The sequence below is a fragment of the Schistocerca gregaria genome, unplaced genomic scaffold, assembly GCF_023897955.1.
Source record: "Schistocerca gregaria isolate iqSchGreg1 unplaced genomic scaffold, iqSchGreg1.2 ptg000350l, whole genome shotgun sequence".
In the NCBI taxonomy this organism is placed as follows: Eukaryota; Metazoa; Arthropoda; class Insecta; order Orthoptera; family Acrididae; genus Schistocerca; species Schistocerca gregaria.
In genome coordinates, this window is record NW_026061810.1 from 1591571 (window position 1) to 1613926 (window position 22356).

Genomic DNA, 22356 nt, shown 5'->3' on the forward strand with positions numbered 1-22356 from the left:
TTTTATCTTGATTAATTTTTCCTATTCCTCATGTGATTGCTTTACCTTATTATTTAAAGTTTTTAACTATTACAGTTGTTATTTTAGGTGCTTATTTAGGTTATCTTATTTCTAATTTTGATATTTCTCATAATTTATTTTCTTTAAGTATACTTTCTTTTGTTAGATTTGCTGGTACTATATGATTTATACCTTTTCTTTCAACTAAGTTTATTAGATATATTCCTTTAAAAATAGGTTATTATTCATCTAAGTCATTTGATTATGGTTGAGGTGAATTACTTGGTGGTCAAGGTTTATATAGATTATATATTTATTTAATTGGTTATATTCAAGGTTGATATGATTCTAATTTCAAGATTTATCTTTTAACTTTTATTTTTTGAATATTTATTTTGGTAATATTGTTTTTCGTTTACTTAAATAGCTTATAATTAGAGCGTGACACTGAAGATGTTAAGGAAGTATTTTTACTTTTAAGTATTTATAAATATAGATATATTATTTTTACAGTGAAAATGTAATGTTTTATTTAAACTATATAAATTTTAGAAATGTTAACGGAGTTTAACCGCTAATATAAAAAGTTAGCAGCTTTCATATTGGCTTTACATTTCCTTAATTGGAACTATTATAGTTCAATTATATTATTAACAGTAATACGCCTCTTTTTGGCTTCAATTAATAAGAATAAGGGTAGTACATACCAATCTTCCAGGTCGAAACTGACTGCAATATTTCGCTTCTTATTCTATTTAAGGTTGATTGATAATATCAATACTTTTTGAATGCAACCCAAATGTTATATTTAACTACAACCCTTTATTCTGCTCATTGTAATGCTCCTTGGTTTCATTCATGGTATAGTCCTCCTAATAGAACTAGAATAAAAAATATTGTTGTACTGTTCAGATTATAATGTCTGAAGTTTTAAAAATAATTACAATTGGTAGAATTAGTGCAATTTCTACATCAAAAATTAAAAAGATTACTGCGATTAGGAAGAATCGTATTGAGAATGGTATTCGTGCTGATCTTTTTGGATCAAACCCACATTCAAATGTTGATCTTTTTTCTCGATCATTAATTAATATTTTTGATAGTGTTGTTGCCAGGATTATAACAATTATTGGAATAATAAATCTAATGAAAACTCTTGTTGATAGAATTAGAATTGTTTTTCTTGATTTATATCAAGCTTTCTGATTGGAAGACAAATGTACTATTTATACTAGAAAAACAATTATCTACCTCATCAATAAATAGAGATATATAAGAATAATCATACTACGTCTACGAAGTGTCAGTATCATGCTGCTGCTTCAAATCCAAAGTGATGTCTTGGTGAAAATTGATTTATTGAGTGTCGAAGTAGACATGTTGATAAAAAGATTGTTCCAATAATTACGTGTAAACCATGGAATCCTGTTGCAACAAAGAATGTTGATCCATAAACTGCATCTGCAATGGTAAAAGGTGCTTCTCAATATTCATATGCTTGAAGTATTGTAAAGTATAGTCCTAATAACACTGTGAAGAATAATCCTTGTAGTGCTTGAGTATGATTAGATTCCATTAAACTATGATGTGCTCATGTTACTGTTACTCCTGATGCTAAAAGAATAGCTGTATTAAGTAATGGAATTTGTATAGGGTTAAAGGGTTGAATTCCTATTGGAGGTCATAGTATTCCTAGTTCAATTGTTGGTGCTAATCTTCTTCTAAAGAATGCTCAAAAAAAAGAAACGAAAAATAATACCTCTGATGCAATAAATAAAATTATTCCTCATCGTAATCCAATTGATACAAATCCTGTATGTAATCCTTGATATGTTCCTTCTCGTACTACATCTCGTCATCATTGAATTATAGTTAGTAGGGTAATTCCAAATCCAATTATGAATAAGTTAATATTAAATAGGTGGAATCATTTTGCTAGTCCTGATACTAGGACTATTGCTCCAATTGCTCCTGTTAATGGTCAAGGTCTATAGTCTACTAAGTGGAATGGGTGGTTTGAGTGAGTTGTTAACATAGGTTTAATATACTTCTCTAGAATATAGAGTTCTTAGAATTGAGAAAACATAGGCTTGAATTATTGCTACTGCTGATTCTAGAATTAATAGAAGTATTTGTCCAATAATTAGTAATGAGATTAAGTTTATTGCTATAGATGGTCCTGTGTTTCCTAATAAGGTTAATAATAAGTGTCCTGCAATTATATTTGCTGCCAACCGTACTGCTAATGTACCTGGTCGAATAACATTACTAATTGTTTCAATTAGTACTATAAATGATATTAATGCAGGCGGTGTACCTTGTGGTACAAGGTGTGTAAATATATGATTAGTATGGTTAATTCATCCAAATAATATAAATCTTAGCCATATAGGTAGGGCAATTGCAAATGTTAATGCTAAATGTCTTGTTCTAGTAAAAATATAAGGGAATAATCCTATGAAATTGTTAAATAATATTATAATAAAAATTGAGATGAAAATGAATGTTGTTCCATTAAATGATTTTGGTCCAAGAAGTGTTTTAAATTCATTATGTAAGGTTAAATTTAGTTTATTTCAGAGAATGTTAATTCGTGATGGTGTAAGTCAAAATAGTGATGGGATTAATAATAGTCCTAGAAATGTTCGTGCTGATCTTTTTGGATCAAACCCACATTCAAATGTTGATCTTTTTTCTCGATCATTAATTAATATTTTTGATAGTGTTGTTGCCAGGATTATAACAATTATTGGAATAATAAATCTAATGAAAACTCTTGTTGATAGAATTAGAATTGTTTTTCTTGATTTATATCAAGCTTTCTGATTGGAAGTCAAATGTACTATTTATACTAGAAAAACAATTATCTACCTCATCAATAAATAGAGATATATAAGAATAATCATACTACGTCTACGAAGTGTCAGTATCATGCTGCTGCTTCAAATCCAAAGTGATGTCTTGGTGAAAATTGATTTATTGAGTGTCGAAGTAGACATGTTGATAAAAAGATTGTTCCAATAATTACGTGTAAACCATGGAATCCTGTTGCAACAAAGAATGTTGATCCATAAACTGCATCTGCAATGGTAAAAGGTGCTTCTCAATATTCATATGCTTGAAGTATTGTAAAGTATAGTCCTAATAACACTGTGAAGAATAATCCTTGTAGTGCTTGAGTATGATTAGATTCCATTAAACTATGATGTGCTCATGTTACTGTTACTCCTGATGCTAAAAGAATAGCTGTATTAAGTAATGGAATTTGTATAGGGTTAAAGGGTTGAATTCCTATTGGAGGTCATAGTATTCCTAGTTCAATTGTTGGTGCTAATCTTCTTCTAAAGAATGCTCAAAAAAAAGAAACGAAAAATAATACCTCTGATGCAATAAATAAAATTATTCCTCATCGTAATCCAATTGATACAAATCCTGTATGTAATCCTTGATATGTTCCTTCTCGTACTACATCTCGTCATCATTGAATTATAGTTAGTAGGGTAATTCCAAATCCAATTATGAATAAGTTAATATTAAATAGGTGGAATCATTTTGCTAGTCCTGATACTAGGACTATTGCTCCAATTGCTCCTGTTAATGGTCAAGGTCTATAGTCTACTAAGTGGAATGGGTGGTTTGAGTGAGTTGTTAACATAGGTTTAATATACTTCTCTAGAATATAGAGTTCTTAGAATTGAGAAAACATAGGCTTGAATTATTGCTACTGCTGATTCTAGAATTAATAGAAGTATTTGTCCAATAATTAGTAATGAGATTAAGTTTATTGCTATAGATGGTCCTGTGTTTCCTAATAAGGTTAATAATAAGTGTCCTGCAATTATATTTGCTGCCAACCGTACTGCTAATGTACCTGGTCGAATAACATTACTAATTGTTTCAATTAGTACTATAAATGATATTAATGCAGGCGGTGTACCTTGTGGTACAAGGTGTGTAAATATATGATTAGTATGGTTAATTCATCCAAATAATATAAATCTTAGCCATATAGGTAGGGCAATTGCAAATGTTAATGCTAAATGTCTTGTTCTAGTAAAAATATAAGGGAATAATCCTATGAAATTGTTAAATAATATTATAATAAAAATTGAGATGAAAATGAATGTTGTTCCATTAAATGATTTTGGTCCAAGAAGTGTTTTAAATTCATTATGTAAGGTTAAATTTAGTTTATTTCAGAGAATGTTAATTCGTGATGGTGTAAGTCAAAATAGTGATGGGATTAATAATAGTCCTAGAAATGTTCTAGTTCAATTTAATGATAAATTAAAGATGTTAGTTGATGGGTCAAATGTTGAGAATAGATTTGTTATCATTTTCAATTTAAGTTTTTTATTTCAATTGTTCCTTTTTCTGCTCTTTTAATAAGGTTAGGTTTAAATGAGAAGAAGTTTATTTGATTAAACAAGATTAATGTAGCTGAAAATATAATGAATAGTGAGAATCATATAGGAGGGGATATTTGAGGGATTTGGATATAATTTCCCCATCAGAAGTAGTCGTTAATTTACTATTATTTGGTTTAAGAGACCATTACTTACTTTCAGTCATCTGATGAATTTCAAGGTGTACTAATTTTTTTTAGTTACTTTAGATTGACACTCTAATGTTATTTATTTTAACTAACTCCTTAAATTATCTTAGATAATCACTTAATAAATAAATTTACTGAAGTTCTTTCAATTACACATGGTATAAATCTGTGGTTTGCTCCACAGATTTCTGAGCATTGTCCAAAGAATAATCCAGGTCGATTTATTGTGAATGTTCCTTGATTTAACTGACCTGGCGTTGCATCAATTTTAACCCCTAATGCAGGAACTGCTCATGAGTGTAGAACATCTGATGCTCTTGTTAATACTCGTACTTCTGTATTTATTGGTAGGATTGTTCGGTTATCTACATCTAGTAGTCGGAATCCATCATTTTCTAGGTCTTGTTCTGGTGTTATATAAGTGTCAAATTCTACGTCTATGAAGTCTGAATACTCATATCTTCAATATCATTGTCGTCCAATGGTTTTAATTGTAATTATTGCATCTACTGAATCATCAAGTAAATATAATAGTCGTAATGATGGAAGGGCAATAAAAATTAATGTAATTGCTGGTAAAGCTGTTCAGATTGTTTCAATTAAATGTCCATGAAGTATATTACGGTTAGTATAGGCAATAAATAATATATAACTTAGGGCATAACCTACAATTACTGTAATTAATAATAATACGACCATAGTATGATCATGAAAGAATGATAATTGCTCCATTAATGGTGAAGCTCCATCTTGAAGAGATAAATTTGATCATGTTGCCATTAATAAATATTTTCCAATAAACGGTCAAACCCTTATTTGTAGAGCTTAAATCTACTGCACTAATCTGCCATATTAGAATCTAGAGATTAATGGTAATTCTGAGTAACTATGTTCTGCAGGAGGGTTATTTTGTAGTCATTCTGTTGATCTTCTTATGTTAGCTCTAAATATAATTGCTCGGTTTGTAATCATTCTTTCTCATATAATTACAATGAATATAATGATTCCTACAATAGAAATTGTAGACCCAATTCTTGATACTACGTTTCATGATGTATATGCGTCTGGGTAGTCAGAGTATCGTCGAGGTATTCCTGCTAATCCCAGGAAGTGTTGAGGAAAGAATGTTAAATTTACTCCAATGAATATAATTGTAAATTGGATTTTTAATCATGTATTATTTATAGTTAATCCTGTAAATAGTGGATATCATTGAATGACACCTCCTATAATTGCAAATACGGCTCCTATAGATAATACATAATATTAGATAAACAAAATAAACCAGAAGAACATAAACCATGACCAACCATTAGAGAAAGAGAACCTACACAACCTCATCAATTCATAGTCATCAATCCACCAATAACCATTCTTATATGAGCAACAGAAGAATATGCAATTAAAGACTTTAATCAACCTGACGAAAACAAATAAATCTTACAATAACACCCCCAGATAAACCTAAAGACAATCAAAAATAATTAAACTTTAAACCCAAATAAGAAATAACCTTTATAACACGAAAAATACCATAACCACCTAACTTTAATAAAACACCAGCAAGAATTATTCTACCTGAAATAGGGGCCTCTACATGAGCCTTAGGAAGTCATAAATGAACCAAAAACATAGGTATCTTAACTAAAAAAGCCAAAATTATAAATACATAAAACATAAAATAATAAGAACCAAAATCAACCAATAAAGGAAAATATAAAGTATTAGAAAAATCATAAACCTTAAATAAAACTAATAATAAAGGTAATCTAGCAACCAAAGTATAAAACATTAAATAAACACCAGCCTGCAAACGCTCAGGTTGATAACCCCAACCCAAAATTAAAAGTAAAGTAGGAACTAATCTAGCCTCAAAAAAATTATAAAAAGAAAGAAGACTTAATCTAGCAAATGAACAATAAAGCATAATTATTAAAATCAAAACCATAAAAACAAAAAAATTAGAATGATATTAACTTAAATAAACTGAACCTCTAGCAGTGATTATTAAAGAACAAATCCAAAAACTAAGTAAAATTAAAATAAAAGAAAAATAATCAATACCAAAATAATATCTAATTATATTCAAATCAGCATATGAATAAACACAAATTATAAAAACAAAACCCGACAGAAACATTAAAGAATGAACCAACCATCAACAATTATTTAATAAACAAAGAGGGATCAAAAAATAGTTATAAATAAATACTTTAACATAAAGATAAACCAAAAGAATTAAAAAAATCATTACCATGAGAACGAATTATTGAAACTAAAATAGAAAGACCTAAAGCACCCTCACAAACAGAAAAAACTAAAAAAATAACAGGAAAAAAATAATCATAATCAAACTCAATAAGAAAAACAATAACTAACATAAATAAAGAAAGAACAATATATTCTAATCTCAAAAGAACCATTAATAAATGTTTACGTTTAGAAGAAAAAACATAAACACCAGCAAAATAAATCAATAAAGAAGTAAAAATAGAGAATATAAACATTAGTTTTAATAGTTTAAAAAAAACGCTCGACTTGTAAACCGGAAATAAGTCCAGCCCCCACTTTTAAAACTTCAGAGGTGGAAAAGCTTCCATCATCGGTCCCCAAAACCGGTATTTTAAATAAACTAACCCCTGAAATGATCAAAATAATAATTATATCATTATCAAATGTAATAAATATTAATTTTATTAAATTAAGACACCCAATATCAATAATGCTTTTTATTATCCTTCAAACCTTCCTAGTTGGATTAATAACAGGAACAATAATAGAAAGATATTGATTATCATATATTTTATTTTTAACATTTCTTGGTGGTATACTAGTATTATTTATTTACATTACAAGAATTGCATCAAACGAAATATTTCAGCCTAAATCAATCACTATAATTATTACATTAATAATGTGAGTATTTATCATATTAATATTAATTATTCTAGATATATCTATATTTATAGACTTTTTCAAAAACACCGAAACTATAAATATTGATACTTCAATCAATTATTAAGAAATAACAATATCTTTAGAAAAATTATATAATAGACCAACATTCATTATTACAATAATAATAATAATTTATTTAATTTTAGCACTACTAGCAGTTGTTAAAATCACCAATATTAATCAGGGACCTATTCGTAAAATAAGATAATTACTAATGAATAAACCCTTATGATTAAGACATCCTTTAATTAAAATTATTAATAACTCTTTAATTGACTTACCTGCCCCAACAAATATTCATTTTGATGAAATTTTGGATCCCTATTAGGGTTATGTTTGGTAATTCAAATCGTAACTGGACTATTTTTAGCTATACATTATACATCAAATATTGAAATAGCATTCAGTAGTGTAGTACACATCTGCCGAGACGTAAATAATGGTTGAATTATCCGAACCTTACACACAAATGGAGCATCTATATTTTTTATTTGTATTTACTTACATGTAGGACGGGGAATTTACTATGGATCTTATATATATATACATACCTGAATAATTGGTACAGTGATTTTATTTTTAGTTATAGCAACTGCATTTATAGGATATGTCTTACCCTGAGGCCAAATATCTTTTTGAGGTGCAACAGTAATTACTAATTTATTATCAGCAATCCCATACTTAGGAACAGATTTAGTCCAATGAGTATGAGGAGGATTCGCTGTTGATAATGCAACATTAAATCGATTCTTCACATTCCATTTTGTATTACCATTTATTATTGCTGCTATAGCAGCAATTCATTTATTTTTTCTTCACCAAACAGGATCTAATAATCCTCTTGGACTAAATGGAGATATTGAAAAAATTCCATTCCATCCATACTTTAGCTTTAAGGATTCTATTACATTTGTAATAATAACATCATTATTAATTATACTATGTTTAATTAATCATTACCTATTAGGAGATCCAGATAACTTTGTACCTGCCAACCCATTAGTAACACCAGTTCACATTCAACCAGAATGATATTTCCTATTTGCATATGCAATTCTACGATCTATCCCTAATAAGTTAGGAGGTGTTATTGCATTATTTTTATCAATTAGAATCTTAATAATTTTACCATTTTATAATAAAACACCATTCCGAGGCATTCAATTTTACCCTATTAATCAAATTTTATTCTGAATTATAGTAGTTGTTGTATGCTTACTAACGTGAATTGGTAAACGACCTGTTGAAGAACCTTATATTATAACAGGTCAAATCTTAACAATTATTTACTTCACATATTTCTTAATTAATGTCCATGTCACAAACGCATGAGATAAATTAATTAAGGAATAAAGTTAATTAGCTTAGGAAAAGCATATGTTTTGAAAACATAAAATTAGAAGTTTAACTCTTCTATTAACTTTTCTCAAAAAATTTCACTAAACAAATGAGATAAATAAAATCTTTAAACCAACAAAGAAAATAAAAAAATTCAAAGATAAAGGTAAAAAACTTTTTCAAGCTAAGTACATTAATTTATCATAACGGAACCGTGGTAATGTTCCACAAACCCAAATAAAACCAAAAGATATAATAGCAAGCTTAATAAAAAATATAAAAGAATAAAAACCATGCCCAAAAAATTAAAGCCAATAACATTCTTATGAAGACAATTCTAGTATATTCAGCTAAAAAAATTAAAGTAAAACCACCCGCACCATACTCAATATTAAATCCTGAAACTAACTCAGATTCCCCTTCAGCAAAATCAAAAGGAGTACGATTAGTTTCGGCTAAGCAAGAAGCAAAACAAGCTAAAGCTAAAGGAAAAGAAATAATAATAAATCAACAATAAAGCTGATAGTTTATAAAATCAAACATATTAAAACTACCAATTAAAATAATTAAAGACAATAAAATTAAAGCTAAACTAACTTCATAAGAAATTGTTTGAGCAACAGAACGAAGAGAACCTAATAATGAATAATTTGAATTAGATGATCAACCAGCAATTATAACAGTATAAACACCTAATCTAGTACAACATAAAAAAAATAAAAATCCATAAGAAAAAGAACACATATAAGTTAAATAAGGAAAAATTACTCAAACGGCTAAAGAAATCATTAAATCAAAAACAGGGGAAAAATAATAAAGTAGGTAATTAGATATAATAGGAATTGGCTGCTCCTTACAAATTAACTTAATAGCATCTCTAAATGGCTGAGGAATTCCAACAAAACCTACCTTATTTGGACCCTTTCGAATCTGAATATAACCTAAAACCTTACGCTCTAATAAAATTAAAAAGGCAACACTAATTAAAACACAAATAACCAATAAAAGAAAATTCAAAATAAATATAAATAAATCATAAAGTATCAATACTATTTGTAGAAAAAATCTACATAAATGAATTCTAAATTCAACACATTAATCTGTCAAAATAGTAAATAAATTAATATTAATCAATATAACAAAAAATATTTTAACCATATGGTCCTTTCGTACTAATATGGATTAACAATCTTAGGATAGAAACCGACCTGGCTCACGCCGGTCTGAACTCAGATCATGTAAGAATTTAAAGGTCGAACAGACCTAATCATTGGGCTCCTGCACCCAAAATTTTTCTTAATCCAACATCGAGGTCGCAATCTGCTTTGTCGATATGAGCTCTCAAAAACAATTACGCTGTTATCCCTAAGGTAACTTAATCTTATGATCATAAATTATGGATCAAAATAACAAACATAAATAAATGATATAATAATGAAGAGTTTATCTATTCTTCATGTCACCCCAACAAAACATCATCATTAAATATAGAAAAATATAGAAACAAAAAACTATATAAAAGTAAAATGTCAAGCTCTATAGGGTCTTCTCGTCCTAAAGAAGAATTTAAGCCTTTTGACTCAAAAGTTAAATTCAAAAATTTATTAAGAGACAGTTGATTTCTCGTCAAGCCATTCATTCCAGCCACTAATTAAGAGACTAATGATTATGCTACCTTTGCACGGTCAAAATACCGCGGCTCTTTAAAAATACGCTCAGTGAGCAGGCCAGACCTCAAAATATAAACAAGAGGACATGTTTTTGATAAACAGGCGGAAATCAATTTTGCCTAGTTCCTTATAATAAGTTCACAAGGTAAAAATTTCATACAAATAAATATACTAATTCTATCATTATTACAAAAATTTTAAAATTAAATTAATAATCTTAATAAAAAACCTAAAATATTTATAAAATCAAAATAAAAAATAATGAACTAAAACGTAATCTTAAAGATAGCTGGTTTAAAGCTTACTATTATATTTCTATAAAATAAATTATAGGTTATTAACTTCAAAGCTTATCCCTTAAAGAATAAATAAGTTAATATTTTTACTTAAAAAATTAAATAAAAACAAATAACTTTAAAAAATTAAATTTTTTCTTAAGAAACTAGATATCTTCGGAAACGATTAACATCTCATTTCTATAAATAATTTAATAATAATTATGATACATTAACTATAAATTATTTATAAATCAACCCAAATCGAGACAAGTAAAATAAAAACTAAAATTTTGATAAAGCCTGATACAAAAGGTACAATAAATAAAATCTACTTAAAAAAATTTAAAATAATATTTCATAAAACACTTACATTACCAATAAACTATAATTTAAAAAATCAATTCTATAAAATATACTAAGACAAAAATACAATAAAATTATTTATATTAAATAATTAAATAAACAAAAAATAAATATAATAAAATAAATAATCAAGATATCCTGATTTGCACAGAAAAATTTTCAGTGTAAATGAAACACTTTACTAATAAGTTATATCTTGAAACTCTTCCTAGATACACTTTCCAGTACATCTACTATGTTACGACTTATCTCATCTAAATTGAAGCTACTTTAAAATAAAATAGAATAATCAATAATGAGAGCGACGGGCGATGTGTACACATCTCAGAGCCAATATCAGTTAAATTAAATAAATTAAATTACTATCAAATCCACCTTCATTAACAGTATTTCACTATCAAATCCGTTATAAACAAAAATCTATTGTAACCCACCTCCTCTTAACTATAAGCTGCACCTTGACCTGAAATATTTTATAATTATAAATCTTGAGAATTATAACTCTAAAAAGATTCTCTGATAACGGAGATATACAAACAAATAAATTAAGTAGAGTAAATCGTGTATTATCAATCATGGGGTAGGTTCCTCTGAATGGAATGAGATACCGCCAAATTCTTTGGGTTTAAAGACCTTAACTAATAGTACCCTGGTAAATATAATTAACATTTAAAATAATAGGGTATCTAATCCTAGTTTATTATTTAAATTTCACAGATTCATAAAAAGGGCCACAAATAAATTTTAACATTTCACCTTACAAATTTATATTTCAACCCTAATAATATAAACAACTGTTTTAACCAATAATATTCACTTGTATCAATCGTATAACCGCGGCTGCTGGCACGAATTATGCCGATACTAAATCAATTGCTAAATCCAAAATCACTTGATAATTAAATCAAATTACTGCAAAAAAAACATTTAGTCTAACAAAACTTACATATAATACAAAGAAAAAGTGAATAAACAAGCAAGAATAAAACTTTTAAAAATAAAAAATAAGAAAATTTTAAATCTATTAATTCAGGAAAAAATAAAAGATTCAAATATTTAAAGAAAAAAAAAAGAAAAAAACCACAAACATTAACAAAAAAAAAAGAAACGCCCCTATGTATGACCACAACAAATTCTCTATTATATATAATTAAAGATTAATATGGAACATGTATAGCAATAAATGTATTATATTCTTTCTTATTTAATCTTTCTTTTCACTAATAAATAAAGAAAGATTAAATAATATAATAAATATATTTTATACAATTATGTAATTTAATATAATATGTTATTAATATGAATTCTTTTTTTATATTAAGTTAACTTTCATATATATTAGTTAAATAATCTAATTATAGATAATTTACATAATTATATTATTATAATTAATATAATTATTTATATTCATTATAATATTTTATATTTAAATTAATAATTTTATTTATTATATCCAATTATAATAATATTAAATATTAAATTACATATTATTATATATATTATATTATAATAACCTATTTTAATCTAAAAACATAAGTAGCTATAATCCTAGGTAAATAATTGCATTAAAATAATCAATTGATAATGGCAAGATGAACTTATAATACTTTAATTTCAATTAAATGTAATATATTAATATAAATTATTTATTATATATATATATAAAAAAAATGAGCAGGATAAATTAATCCTAATTAAACAAAATAATACATAAAAGAATTTAAAAAAAAACTTTCGATTTATATATTAAATAAATGAAGTGCCTGATTAAAGGGTTACCTTGATAGGGTAAATAAAGTAAATAAAATTACCTTCATTAAAATTACATAAGATAGAATTAAACTACCTCCTTTAGTACCAAAAACTAACGTGCATCATACACCTTAATGTAAAAAGGTAAGCTAAACAAGCTAATGGGTTCATACCCCATTTATAGAGGTATCAATCCTCTCCTTTTTAATGACCAACAACTCTACAAAACTTCTCTTCCTATCAACATTAATGATAGGAACGATCCTGTCCATTTCATCAAATTCCTGATTTGGGGTTTGAATAGGACTTGAGATCAACTTACTTTCATTTATTCCGCTCCTAACAAGAAATAAAAATATAATAATAAATGAATCATCAATTAAATATTTTATTGTCCAAGCAATAGCATCGACAATATTATTATTTTCAATTTTGCTGAGTCAAATAAAATATCCCATGGGATGGGAAACAGAATTTATCCCATCAATAATAATTAGATCTAGACTATTATTAAAGATTGGAGCTGCACCTTTCCATTTCTGATTTCCAGAAGTTATAGGAGCATCAAGATGAAATAATTGTTTAACATTAATAACATGACAAAAAATCGCCCCAATAATGGTCTTATCTTATTGTATTCAATTAAGAACTTTTATTTGAACAATTATTATCTTAAGAATTATTATTGGGGCAATAGGAGGTTTAAATCAAACATCCTTACGACAACTTTTAGCATATTCATCAATCAGACATCTAGGTTGAATAATTAGATCATTAACAGTCAGAGAAAACATCTGAGAACTATACTTCATTATTTACTCAATATTAAGATTAATTATAGTTTTATTATTTAAGCAAATAAATTTATTTTTCATAAATCAAATTTATTCAGCCAGAAATATAAAAACCGAAATTAAATTCATAATATTCTTATCTTTATTATCTTTAGGTGGACTACCACCATTCCTTGGATTCTTACCAAAATGAATTGTAATACAATCATTAATAGAAAACAATATAACAACTATTATAACTATTATAGTTGTATTTACTACAATTACACTCTACTACTATATACGTATTAGATTCTCAGCTCTAATTATATCATACACAGAAAATTCGTGATCTATAAAGATAAAGTCCCACAAATCAAGAATCATTCTTCCTATAACAGTAATAATTTCAACAATAGGATTGATTTCAACATCAACCTTAATTTCATTATACTAAGGACTTAAGTTAATCAAACTAATAACCTTCAAAGTTATAATTAAAAGTATAATCTTTTAGGCCTTAGTAAAATTTTACACCTCTAGAATTGCAGTCTAGAATCATAATTGAATATAAGACCTAAATATGATAAGAGAGAAAACATCTCATAAGTAGATTTACAGTCTACCACCTAAAATTCAGCCATCTTACCGCAAAAATGATTATTCTCAACAAACCATAAGGACATTGGTACTTTATACTTCATATTTGGAGCATGAGCAGGAATAGTAGGAACATCAATAAGAATACTTATTCGTGCTGAACTTGGCCAACCCGGATCTCTAATTGGGGATGACCAGATTTATAATGTTATTATTACAGCTCACGCATTCGTAATAATTTTCTTTATAGTAATACCTATTATAATTGGTGGATTTGGTAATTGACTTGTTCCACTAATAATTGGTGCACCAGATATAGCATTTCCACGAATAAATAATATAAGTTTTTGATTACTACCACCTTCACTAACCCTTCTTCTTACATCTTTTTTAGTAGATAATGGTGCTGGTACAGGATGAACAGTTTACCCTCCTCTAGCAGGAGCTATTGCACACGGGGGTGCATCTGTAGATCTAGCTATTTTTTCACTGCACTTAGCAGGTGTATCATCTATTCTTGGTGCAGTGAATTTCATTACAACAGCAATTAATATACGATCAGAAAGTATAACTTTAGATTAAACACCTTTATTTGTATGATCTGTAGCTATTACAGCATTACTTCTCCTTCTTTCACTTCCAGTTTTAGCAGGAGCTATTACTATCTTATTAACAGATCGAAATTTAAATACATCATTCTTTGACCCTGCAGGAGGGGGTGACCCAATTCTATATCAACATCTATTTTGATTCTTTGGACACCCAGAAGTTTATATTTTAATTCTACCGGGGTTCGGAATTATTTCACATATTGTATGTCAAGAAAGAGGAAAAATTGAATCATTTGGAACATTAGGTATAATTTATGCTATACTATCAATTGGACTAATAGGATTTATTGTATGAGCACATCATATATTTACAGTAGGAATGGATGTTGACACACGAGCATATTTTACATCAGCAACAATAATTATTGCTGTACCTACAGGAATTAAGGTATTTAGATGATTAGCTACATTATATGGAACTAAATTCAAGTTCAAACCACCATTATTATGAGCTCTAGGATTTATTTTCCTATTTACAATTGGTGGATTAACAGGAATAGCAAATTCATCACTTGATATTGTATTACATGATACATATTATGTAGTAGCCCACTTTCATTATGTATTATCTATAGGAGCAGTATTTGCAATTATAGGAGGTGTCATTCAATGATATCCACTATTTACAGGATTAACTATAAATAATACATGATTAAAAATCCAATTTACAATTATATTCATTGGAGTAAATTTAACATTCTTTCCTCAACACTTCCTAGGATTAGCAGGAATACCTCGACGATACTCTGACTACCCAGACGCATATACATCATGAAACGTAGTATCAAGAATTGGGTCTACAATTTCTATTGTAGGAATCATTATATTCATTGTAATTATATGAGAAAGAATGATTACAAACCGAGCAATTATATTTAGAGCTAACATAAGAAGATCAACAGAATGACTACAAAATAACCCTCCTGCAGAACATAGTTACTCAGAATTACCATTAATCTCTAGATTCTAATATGGCAGATTAGTGCAGTAGATTTAAGCTCTACAAATAAAGGTTTGACCTTTTATTAGAAAATATTTATTAATGGCAACATGATCAAATTTATCTCTTCAAGATGGAGCTTCACCATTAATGGAGCAATTATCATTCTTTCATGATCATACTATGGTCGTATTATTATTAATTACAGTAATTGTAGGTTATGCCCTAAGTTATATATTATTTATTGCCTATACTAACTGTAATATACTTCATGGACATTTAATTGAAACAATCTGAACAGCTTTACCAGCTATTACATTAATTTTTATTGCCCTTCCATCATTACGACTATTATATTTACTTGATGATTCAGTAGATGCAATAATTACAATTAAAACGATTGGACGACAATGATATTGAAGATATGAATATTCAGACTTCATAGACGTAGAATTTGACACTTATATAACACCAGAACAAGACCTAGAAAATGATGGATTCCGACTACTAGATGTAGATAACCGAACAATCCTACCAATAAATACAGAAGTACGAGTATTAACAAGAGCATCTGATGTTCTACACTCATGAGCAGTTCCTGCATTAGGGGTTAAAATTGATGCAACGCCAGGTCGGTTAAATCAAGGAACATTCACAATAAATCGACCTGGATTATTCTTTGGACAATGCTCAGAAATCTGTGGAGCAAACCACAGATTTATACCAATTGTAATTGAAAGAACTTCAGTAAATTTATTTATTAAGTGATTATCTAAGATAATTTAAGGAGTTAGTTAAAATAAATAACATTAGAGTGTCAATCTAAAGTAACTAAAAAAAATTAGTACACCTTGAAATTCATCAGATGACTGAAAGTAAGTAATGGTCTCTTAAACCAAATAATAGTAAATTAACGACTACTTCTGATGGGGAAATTATATCCAAATCCCTCAAATATCCCCTCTTATATGATTCTCAATATTCATTATATTTTCAGCTACATTAATCTTGTTTAATCAAATAAACTTCTTCTCATTTAAACCTAACCTTATTAAAAGAGCAGAAAAAGGAACAATTGAAATAAAAAACTTAAATTGAAAATGATAACAAATCTATTCTCAACATTTGACCCATCAACTAACATCTTTAATTTATCATTAAATTGAACTAGAACATTTCTAGGACTATTATTAATCCCATCACTATTTTGACTTACACCATCACGAATTAACATTATCTGAAATAAACTAAATTTAACCTTACATAATGAATTTAAAACACTTCTTGGACCAAAATCATTTAATGGGACAACATTCATTTTCATCTCAATTTTTATTATAATATTATTTAACAATTTCATAGGATTATTCCCTTATATTTTTACTAGAACAAGACATTTAGCATTAACATTTGCAATTGCCCTACCTATATGGCTAAGATTTATATTATTTGGATGAATTAACCATACTAATCATATATTTATTATATTATTTAATCTTTCTTTATTTATTAGTGAAAAGAAAGATTAAATAAGAAAGAATATAATACATTTATTGCTATACATGTTCCATATTAATCTTTAATTATATATAATAGAGATGTTGTTGTGGTCATACATAGGGGCGTTTCTTTTTTTTTTGTTAATGTTTGTGGTTTTTTTCTTTTTTTTCTTTAAATATTTGAATCTTTTATTTTTTCCTGAATTAATAGATTTAAAATTTTCTTATTTTTTATTTTTAAAAGTTTTATTCTTGCTTGTTTATTCACTTTTTCTTTGTATTATATGTAAGTTTTGTTAGACTAAATGTTCTTTTTGCAGTAATTTGATTTAATTATCAAGTGATTTTGGATTTAGCAATTGATTTAGTATCGGCATAATTCGTGCCAGCAGCCGCGGTTATACGATTGATACAAGTGAATATTATTGGTTAAAACAGTTGTTTATATTATTAGGGTTGAAATATAAATTTGTAAGGTGAAATGTTAAAATTTATTTGTGGCCCTTTTTATGAATCTGTGAAATTTAAATAATAAACTAGGATTAGATACCCTATTATTTTAAATGTTAATTATATTTACCAGGGTACTATTAGTTAAGGTCTTTAAACCCAAAGAATTTGGCGGTATCTCATTCCATTCAGAGGAACCTACCCCATGATTGATAATACACGATTTACTCTACTTAATTTATTTGTTTGTATATCTCCGTTATCAGAGAATCTTTTTAGAGTTATAATTCTCAAGATTTATAATTATAAAATATTTCAGGTCAAGGTGCAGCTTATAGTTAAGAGGAGGTGGGTTACAATAGATTTTTGTTTATTACGGATTTGATAGTGAAATACTGTTAATGAAGGTGGATTTGATAGTAATTTAATTTATTTAATTTAACTGATATTGGCTCTGAGATGTGTACACATCGCCCGTCGCTCTCATTATTGATTATTCTATTTTATTTTAAAGTAGCTTCAATTTAGATGAGATAAGTCGTAACATAGTAGATGTACTGGAAAGTGTATCTAGGAAGAGTTTCAAGATATAACTTATTAGTAAAGTGTTTCATTTACACTGAAAATTTTTCTGTGCAAATCAGGATATCTTGATTATTTATTTTATTATATTTATTTTTTGTTTATTTAATTATTCAATATAAATAATTTTATTGTATTTTTGTCTTAGTATATTTTATAGAATTGATTTTTTAAATTATAGTTTATTGGTAATGTAAGTGTTTTATGAAATATTATTTTAAATTTTTTTAAGTAGATTTTATTTATTGTACCTTTTGTATCAGGCTTTATCAAAATTTTAGTATTTATTTTACTTGTCTCGATTTGGGTTGATTTATAAATAATTTATAGTTAATGTATCATAATTATTATTAAATTATTTATAGAAATGAGATGTTAATCGTTTCCCAAGATATCGAGTTTCTTAAGAAACAATTTAATTTTTTAAAGTTATTTGTTTTTAATTAATTTTTTAAGTAAAAATATTAACTTATTTATTCTTTAAGGGATAAGCTTTGAAGTTAATAACCTATAATTTATTTTATAGGAATATAATAGTAAGCTTTAAACCAGCTATCTTTAAGATTACGTTTTAGTTCATTATTTTTTATTTTGATTTTATAAATATTTTAGGTTTTTTATTAAGATTATTAATTTAATTTTAAAATTTTTGTAATAATGATAGAATTAGTATATTTATTTGTATGAAATTTTTACCTTGTGAACTTATTATAAGGAACTAGGCAAAATTGATTTCCACCTGTTTATCAAAAACATGTCCTCTTGTTTATATTTTGAGGTCTGGCCTGCTCACTGAGCGTATTTTTAAAGAGCCGCGGTATTTTGACCGTGCAAAGGTAGCATAATCATTAGTCTCTTAATTAGTGGCTGGAATGAATGGCTTGACGAGAAATCAACTGTCTCTTAATAAATTTTTGAATTTAACTTTTGAGTCAAAAGGCTTAAATTCTTCTTTAGGACGAGAAGACCCTATAGAGCTTGACATTTTACTTTTATATAGTTTTTTGTTTGTCTTTCTATATTTAATGATGATGTTTTGTTGGGGTGACATCAAGAATAGATAAACTCTTCATTATTATATCATTTATTTATGTTTGTTATTTTGATCCATAATTTATGATCATAAGATTAAGTTACCTTAGGGATAACAGCGTAATTGTTTTTGAGAGCTCATATCGACAAAGCAGATTGCGACCTCGATGTTGGATTAAGAAAAATTTTGGGTGCAGGAGCCCAATGATTAGGTCTGTTCGACCTTTAAATTCTTACATGATCTGAGTTCAGACCGGCGTGAGCCAGGTCGGTTTCTATCCTAAGATTGTTAATCCATATTAGTACGAAAGGACCATATAATTAAAATATTTTTTGTTATATTGATTAATATTAATTTATTTACTATTTTGACAGATTAATGTGTTGAATTTAGAATTAATTTATCTAGATTTTTTCTACAAATAGTATTGATACTTTATGATTTATTTATATTTATTTTGAATTTTCTTTTATTGGTTATTTGTGTTTTAATTAGTGTTGCCTTTTTAACTTTATTAGAGTGTAAGGTTTTAGGTTATATTCAGATTCGAAAGGGTCCAAATAAGGTAGGTTTTGTTGGAATTCCTCAGCCATTTAGAGATGCTATTAAGTTAATTTGTAAGGAGCAGCCAATTCCTATTATATCTAATTACCTACTTTATTATTTTTCCCCTGTTTTTAATTTAATGATTTCTTTAGCCGTTTGAGTAATTTTTCCTTATTTAACTTATATGTGTTCTTTTTCTTATGGATTTTTATTTTTTTTATGTTGTACTAGATTAGGTGTTTATACTGTTATAATTGCTGGTTGATCTTCTAATTCAAATTATTCATTATTAGGTTCTCTTCGTTCTGTTGCTCAAACAATTTCTTATGAAGTTAGTTTAGCTTTAATTTTATTGTCTTTAATTATTTTAATTGGTAGTTTTAATATGTTTGATTTTATAAACTATCAGCTTTATTGTTGATTTATTATTATTTCTTTTCCTTTAGCTTTAGCTTGTTTTGCTTCTTGCTTAGCTGAAACTAATCGTACTCCTTTTGATTTTGCTGAAGGGGAATCTGAGTTAGTTTCAGAATTTAATATTGAGTATGGTGCGGGTGGTTTTACTTTAATTTTTTAGCTGAATATACTAGAATTGTCTTCATAAGAATGTTACTGGCTTTAATTTTTTTGGGCGGTGATTTTTATTCTTTTATATTTTTTATTAAGCTTGCTATTATATCTTTTGGTTTTATTTGGGTTCGTGGAACATTACCACGGTTCCGTTATGATAAATTAATGTACTTAGCTTGAAAAAGTTTTTTACCTTTATCTTTGAATTTTTTTATTTTCTTTGTTGGTTTAAAGATTTTATTTATCTCATTTGTTTAGTGAAATTTTTTGAGAAAAGTTAATAGAAGAGTTAAACGTCTAATTTTATGTTTCAAAACATATGCTTTTCCTAAGCTAATTAACTTTATTCCTTAATTAATTTATCTCATGCGTTTGCGACATGGACATTAATTAAGAAATATGTGAAGTAAATAATTGTTAAGATTTGACCTGTTATAATATAAGGTTCTTCAACAGGTCGTTTACCAATTCACGTTAGTAAGCATACAACAACTACTATAATTCAGAATAAAATTTGATTAATAGGGTAAAATTGAATGCCTCGGAATGGTGTTTTATTATAAAATGGTAAAATTATTAAGATTCTAATTGATAAAAATAATGCAATAACACCTCCTAACTTATTAGGGATAGATCGTAGAATTGCATATGCAAATAGGAAATATCATTCTGGTTGAATGTGAACTGGTGTTACTAATGGGTTGGCAGGTACAAAGTAATCTGGATCTCCTAATAGGTAAGGATTAATGAAACATAGTATAATGAATAATGATGTTATTATTACAAATGTAATAGAATCCTTAAAGCTAAAGTATGGATGGAATGGAATTTTTTCAATATCTCCATTTAGTCCAAGAGGATTATTAGATCCTGTTTGGTGAAGAAAAAATAAATGAATTGCTGCTATAGCAGCAATAATAAATGGTAATACAAAATGGAATGTGAAGAATCGATTTAATGTTGCATTATCAACAGCGAATCCTCCTCATACTCATTGGACTAAATCTGTTCCTAAGTATAGGATTGCTGATAATAAATTAGTAATTACTGTTGCACCTCAAAAAGATATTTGGCCTCAGGGTAAGACATATCCTATAAATGCAGTTGCTATAACTAAAAATAAAATCACTGTACCAATTATTCAGGTATGTATATATATATAAGATCCATAGTAAATTCCCCGTCCTACATGTAAGTAAATACAAATAAAAAATATAGATGCTCCATTTGCGTGTAAGGTTCGGATAATTCAACCATTATTTACGTCTCGGCAGATAAACAACAACTTCTCTATTATATATAATTAAAGATTAATATGGAACATGTATAGCAATAAATGTATTATTTTCTTTCTTATTTAATCTTTCTTTTCACTAATAAATAAAGAAAGATTAAATAATATAATAAATATATTTTATACAATTATGTAATTTAATATAATATGTTATTAATATGAATTCTTTTTTTATATTAAGTTAACTTTCATATATATTAGTTAAATAATCTAATTATAGATAATTTACATTATTATATTATTATAATTAATATAATTATTTATATTAATTATAATATTTTATATTTAAATTAATAATTTTATTTATTATATCCAATTATAATAATATTAAATATTAAATTACATATTATTATATATATTATATTATAATAACCTATTTTAAGCTAAAAACATAAGTAGCTATAATCCTAGGTAAATAATTGCATTAAAATAATCAATTGATAATGGTAAGATGAACTTATAATACTTTAATTTCAATTAAATGTAATATATTAATATAAATTATTTATTATATATATATATAAAAAAAATAAAATGAGCAGGA

General features: G+C 26.8%; 4 long non-coding RNA genes across 4 annotated transcripts in view; 3 read left to right on the top strand and 1 right to left on the bottom strand.

Annotated features, from left to right (window-relative positions):
* The window catches only part of LOC126307614 (uncharacterized), a 36056-nt gene extending 20193 nt beyond the window's left edge, over positions 1–15863 (top strand). Inside the window, exon 2 of the long non-coding RNA XR_007553649.1 lies at positions 15393–15863. This is a non-coding gene — a long non-coding RNA (uncharacterized LOC126307614). The remainder of the gene's footprint in view (positions 1–15392) is intronic.
* The window catches only part of LOC126307611 (uncharacterized), a 54173-nt gene extending 34409 nt beyond the window's left edge, over positions 1–19764 (top strand). Inside the window, exon 2 of the long non-coding RNA XR_007553647.1 lies at positions 19614–19764. This is a non-coding gene — a long non-coding RNA (uncharacterized LOC126307611). The remainder of the gene's footprint in view (positions 1–19613) is intronic.
* LOC126307615 (uncharacterized) overlaps positions 1–22356 on the top strand; it is an 82901-nt gene that overhangs the window by 55613 nt on the left and 4932 nt on the right. The window lies entirely within an intron of this gene.
* Positions 18668–22356, bottom strand: part of LOC126307610 (uncharacterized) — a 49415-nt gene continuing 45726 nt past the window's right edge. The window contains exon 2 of the long non-coding RNA XR_007553646.1: positions 18668–18877. This is a non-coding gene — a long non-coding RNA (uncharacterized LOC126307610). The remainder of the gene's footprint in view (positions 18878–22356) is intronic.